Here is a 6,085-nt window from a genome sequence, read left to right on the forward strand (position 1 = left end):
TAAAAGTGATTAGTGGAAATTTGTGAGCTCGACAGCGTTTTGACTAGCTACCTCTTGGTTAATATAACTTGTAAGAGCACACAAAAACCAAATAAAAAAAAAATTAAAAATATATAAAATTCAAACTCGGCAAGTAATTCAAGTAATTTAATTATTTTTATCAGTTTTTTTCTTTTTATAAAAATAAAAAATATAATTAAAAATTTTCGATGAAATTAAATGTGGGCCACTATTTTTGAGAGAGATCAACAAGCAGTCGTGGCCGAGCGGTTAAGGCGTCTGACTAGAAATCAGATTCCCTCTGGGAGCGTAGGTTCGAATCCTACCGACTGCGATTCATACGATGTTTTTTTTGGAAATGGTTTTTTTTGAAGTCTTTTTCTTTCGGATGAATGTAAAACAATGATATATAGATTTATGTATACCCGCTAATTAAATATCTTTTATCATATTTATATTCAATTTTTTATAACAAATTTTAAATTTTCATGCGTTTTATGCGTTTATACATATACGATTTTGCTGTGACTGCAAATCCACATTTATGAGTATTGGTGAGATTTCTTTGACTTTTCAAGCTTCATTATATCCTCGAAAAAGAACATGAAGAACAAATGTGCTCCTAAAAAGAGAAATGAAAGCAATTTGATTATGCCTTGAAGCAGATTAAAGGAAATTGAAATTTATTTTTTCACCGACAAGGCCGACTAGTCACTAGTATAGAGGTAGAAACTAAGAGAATGTCTACGAAGTGCCTCAAAGCTTTGTTAACAATTAGAAAAAGGCATGGAAATATACTCTCTAACATCATTTGCATGAAAAATGCATCAAAAACTTGGCAGACTTGCTGTAATTAAGGGCAAGGAAATTGAAACTGAAAGGGGAATTTTAAATTTTCGGAACTTTCAACTACTAGAGAGCAATATATCTTCAAAAACCCTTGACCAAACTAAAGCAATTTACTTTTCCTATGGGCTTTAATAAGCAGGGTGCTGCTATTTAGAGAGAAATTGAAATTTTTGTCTGATACAACAGACCCAAATAAGTCTATTGAAAGTAATAAATATCTTATACTGACAAATTGTTTACTCTACAGTATTCGAATTCGTACTATTTCCTTTTTTTCTGAACTTTTTAATTACCGATTCATTGACGATGAATTCCATTTCTATTCTTCCCTCTTTTAAAGACAATTTTTACTTATTTTGAGGACACAAACCTCACTACTACACATATAGGTTTGTGTGTTATTTGTTGCATACTTAATGGGGCATGCACTTTTACTTCACATACAGCTACAAGTGTTCGAGTGAAATACATAAATTATTTCGCATTGTCATAATAATTACAATTATGTACATAAACAAATTCAATTTCACATAATGCTGTAATTTGCTAATAAACAATCAGCATTATTAACACATTAATACGATAAACAAATGCGGCAAAACGAATTTAACTTCACACAGAGACAATGCAAAAATCGATGCCAGACTAAGATAAATATTATGATTGTTTTCGCCTTGCCTCTAGACGCCATTAATAATCTAAGAATATACATACATATATATAAGTAGACATAAATATTGGTTTACAGCTCGCAGCACTTAAGAGCAGAAACAAAAACAACAATAATAAGAATAACAACCAGCCAGACAACAGTCAATTTAATTCGATATATACATACATACTGATATTTATAGGCAAATCCCTAACAAATGCAAATTAAACAAATAAATTTTCGTCCTTTTTAAATTGTAGGTGTAATCATTTCTGTAATAATGCCAAAAATGCCTTGGGCTCTGCGTCAGAGAAAAGAAAAACGAATTTACAAATTGATTACGCTAATTTGTGGTCCCAAACAAACAGGCGAAAGCCCAAAACGAATGAAAGAGACATTTGTAGAATGCAAACAATTTTATTGAAAACAATTTAGGCCTAGAAAATGGGCTCATGAAGGCAAATCGCAAGTAATGACTTGGTGGCTTTTCTATTCTAAATTCAAAGTGAGTTTTGGCTAAGTGATTTGAAATTATGAAAGCAAGGAAAGGAATCTGAAATTACATTTGGTTTTGTTAGACAAAAATTTACATTTGCATAACAGATGCTGAAATCTCAGATGTTGGCATCTAAATATGCCCATTTATGTTCCGAATTCATTCTTTCATTATTAGTATAGGGCAGTTCGTTGGAAACTAACATTATAAACATTAAATAGACGAGAGAATTTTTTACAAAATCGAGAGAATAAACAGTTTTTGTAATACTTACTTTGGTTCTGAGTTGGGATGATAATTTTGTTCTTTGTCGAGAGGCCTTAAAATTATACCTTAAGTCTTCCTGTCTTTTTCCACCTCTGATTTGTCTTGAAACAAACAAACAACTCAATCTGCATCACTGTAAAATTTTCAACATGCCATTCATTTTTGTGTCCAGTCAACTTAGTCCAGCTGAGATAAACTACATATATCCATTTTTCTATATTTTTATTTATATTTTTAGCTTTAATAAATATGTCAATGTGATCAAAAAACCTTCTAAAACAATATCCATATTACAATTTCGAAAACTTTTCAAAACTTTAAGAATATATGTATGTTTGCACACCTTACAAACTTCACTTGAGCCAAAAGTCATTACAGAAGACAAACAAGAGAATAAACGCTCGATGTAACTAAAAACCCAAAAAGTGACCCGGAGACACAAGAGTAGACACTTTAGATACTTCAAGCAGATAACGAAAACGAGACCGAAACCGCCTCAACCCAACCACAATTCATGACAGTTCCCCCTGCACCCCGAAAAAGCATGGCTAGACAAGCAACAAACTGTAGTTGTTGCTCTTAACACCTGATTCAAGGCGGCGACCTGCCACTTACGCATTTAGGGAATGCCAAAAGAGTCAAGGTGTTGGGTACGTCCGGATGGTGGTATCCGTAGAGTAAACATGGCTATCAGTTACAGTTAGAGCACACCCAAGGACATTTGTTATGACCGGAGAATCTGTCTGTCTGTCTGTCTGTCTACACAATGGAATGCCTGTGTGTGAGTGTATGTATGCGTACGGGTGTTTGGGTGTGCGTGTGTATAATTTGTGTACCCACCTTGAAGCGACATCTATGAAACTCTTTGGTGATGCTAGCTAACATTCCTGTTGCTGGGTGGGCTATAATTTTCAGTATGTCATGCGGCATTTCTAATTATGCACAAAAACCCAAGAAGCGTTAATGGGCCACAGCCCCAACACGAACACGTGCTTGGAGTTTTAACCCCATCGAAAACTGGAGGGGTCCAAATTAAACTGGTTACCCCAAAGACGACAAGAAGGGTTCACATTTGGCTTGCATAAAATGCTGAAATTTTTGTTGCCTAACAAGCGTTGGCGTTTTGTATAATTAATATCACAAGACTTTAAGCCCTCAAATCTGAGATAGTAATTTGCCTTTATGCTTACATCAGATTTGTCATTATATTGCATATTATATTATATTTAAGGGTTTTGTTGAAATGAGTTAGATAAAATAAACAAAATTTGTTCTCATTTAATTTTGTTCTATTTTAAAATTTGTTAAATTATTAAAGCGTTTTTTTTTTCATGGCTTGACTTGTTAAGCAGAATATCATTATTTATAAAAATGTTATATTAAATGTTCAACAAAATTAAGTAAATGGCAAAACCACTGACATTGATGTAATTAAAAAACATTTGCGGCCATTAAAATGTCATTTTGCGCATGTGTGTGTGTTTGTGTGCGTGTGTACTTTATAGACATTAAACTCATTATAATTTGATGGTGGACACATAAGTGAATATATCTCAATTTCTCGTTGCACAATGCCTCCGACAACGGGACACATTTCATGTTGTGTTAGGCCTTCAATTTATCTCCACTCCAAGTAACTCTCAGTTGTGATTAACGTTGCTCTTTGCACTGTTGTTCTGTTGTCTGAGGAGCTGAGGGCGAATGGTGGATGCTGGGTTAGGGTATGTGGCTGAGCTATGCGTTAATCAAATGTCAATTACGTTGCGGATTCCCAAAATGGATGGCAGTAACCGCGAAGGACTCGAAGGAAGCACCAATTGTACAATGCTCTCTGTCTCTCCGTCTCTCAGTCTCACTGTCTCTCTTTGTCTCCTCCCATTCACTGCTAAATCTTGACGCTCGTTGGTTTTACGTTTTCAGCGTTTTTTCCCTCTTTTGCACATACATATAGGCAGAGACACACAGACCATCATACAGTGCCAATCATATACACGGACAGGCATGCCTTTACTGCAGTTTTGTTCTTTTCGTTCACTTTGCCTTGCCTTTTATCCTTTATGCAATTTGTCTTTTTTTCCTGTCTCTCGCTTTACTCCGCGTACGACCGTGCTCGGCTTGCAACTTTGAGTGGTTGGCGGTCATGAGATATGCTCTGACTTTAGTACGTTGCCTGCATTTTAAGTTTTGTAGCCCACTTTTGATGGTCTTTAAATTTCCCTTCGCTTCATGCATATTAAACTTGCTCTCATTAATATTGCACATACATTTGAATGTTTGGCGTGCGGCGCTTTTCTCAGACCCCCAAAGGCATTATAAATCTCCAATATTAGCCTCAAAATATTCGGGGAGTAATTATTATTATTATTGAAGGCCTCTGGGGTGCATTTTAGCTAATCTTACCGATACACATTCATCAAAGCAATTATGCTCCTGCTTAGAGAGAGATTACCTAACCGAATCATGGCTCAATGTTTTTATAGATTAAACTTCTGTTTCAGTTTCGGTTTTTTTTGGCTCTCTTTCTCTCTCTACTCAATTTTAACCAAGTCACTCAGTGGCCCTTAGTCATTGTTTATCTTGTAGTTCAGCAGAATTTTTTTCTTCTGTTTGTTCTTTGTCTGCCATAGAAAATAAATCGAAAGCCCAAAAAATTATGTTTCAGCTAGGCCGTCCTTTAAATATCCTTTGAAGAAAGAAGCACAAAAGTGGTTTATTATAATCACTTGAAATCATTCAAAAAACTATGCGAAATGAAGAAGACAATTATTTAAGATCTATTAATAGAGAGAGACTTCTGCCTGACAAGAGTATATTAAATTATTTTTGATGACATTCTTTTCGCCTGAATTAATATACCCTCACTCTCATTCTCTCTATGAAAGGGCATAGAAAAACGAGTAGGTTGCAGAAAAGTAAGAAAAAATATGATTTATTGCCAAGTAAGAAAAATAATGCGATTTATACAAAGGCACGTTCATAATGGCAGCAAATCTATTAAACGGTCTTTAATATATTACAAGATACAAAAAAATAACAAAATAAATATTAGCTTTAAGAACTTTTTCGTATTTTACTTTGTTTTTTTTCCCGTTTTATTTTCTTTAAACAATTTTTAGCAATTAACTGGAGTCAATTTCTTGGGGCAGACTTTAAAATTAACTTTCTTTTCTGCCAATGTAAATATTTTCTTTTAGAAACTTGTTGAATTAAAGCTGCAAAAGAAATTGTTATGTGGCATTAAATTAATTATATTATAAATACATCTAATTTGCAACAATTTGAGAGCGTTAAAATAAGAATAGAATTTGTATTTCTATGATGTTGCTTTTTGTTTTTGTTTGTTTTTTTTTTTTTTTTGCGGCCCCGTCCAATGTAAAGGGGCAAAAGTCATAAAAATGTTTATGTCCTTTTTATGGGCACACAAGCTGTGGAATATCGCACAGTTAAACAATTGTTATAGGGACTGGTCCTGGCTACGGTTTTGTTTCTGCTATTTTATTTGGTGTCCTTTTCTTTTTTTTTTTTGGTCTCCTTTTGTTGGACATTTACTTTTATTGTTGCAAGTAGTTCAAGGTTCAGGCATTTTGATTATGACGTTGGACGCCAGTTGAACGGAGTCTGCCATTGGCAATTGCAGCCAAAGAGATACAGAGAGAACGAAATGCTAAGTGGAACTCGTGTATTTTGAAACTAAAGGATGCACATACACTCACACACACACACTGAGATAAGCGAGAGAAAGAGAGAGAGTGAAAGACAGACAGTAGGACAAAAGGATACAGTTGGTACTTGTGTAGCAGTTCTTGTTATGTTATCTTTTA

At 34.3% G+C, this 6,085-nt stretch overlaps 1 non-coding gene across 1 annotated transcript; it reads left to right on the top strand.

Annotated features, from left to right (window-relative positions):
- The first annotated feature begins 252 nt into the window (after positions 1 to 252).
- Trnas-aga lies at positions 253 to 334 on the top strand. The gene has a single exon. It is a non-coding gene; the product is annotated as a tRNA-Ser (tRNA).
- Positions 335 to 6,085: the final 5,751 nt, after the last annotated feature.

The sequence above is a fragment of the Drosophila willistoni genome, assembly GCF_018902025.1.
Source record: "Drosophila willistoni isolate 14030-0811.24 chromosome 2R unlocalized genomic scaffold, UCI_dwil_1.1 Seg167, whole genome shotgun sequence".
In the NCBI taxonomy this organism is placed as follows: domain Eukaryota; kingdom Metazoa; phylum Arthropoda; class Insecta; order Diptera; family Drosophilidae; genus Drosophila; species Drosophila willistoni.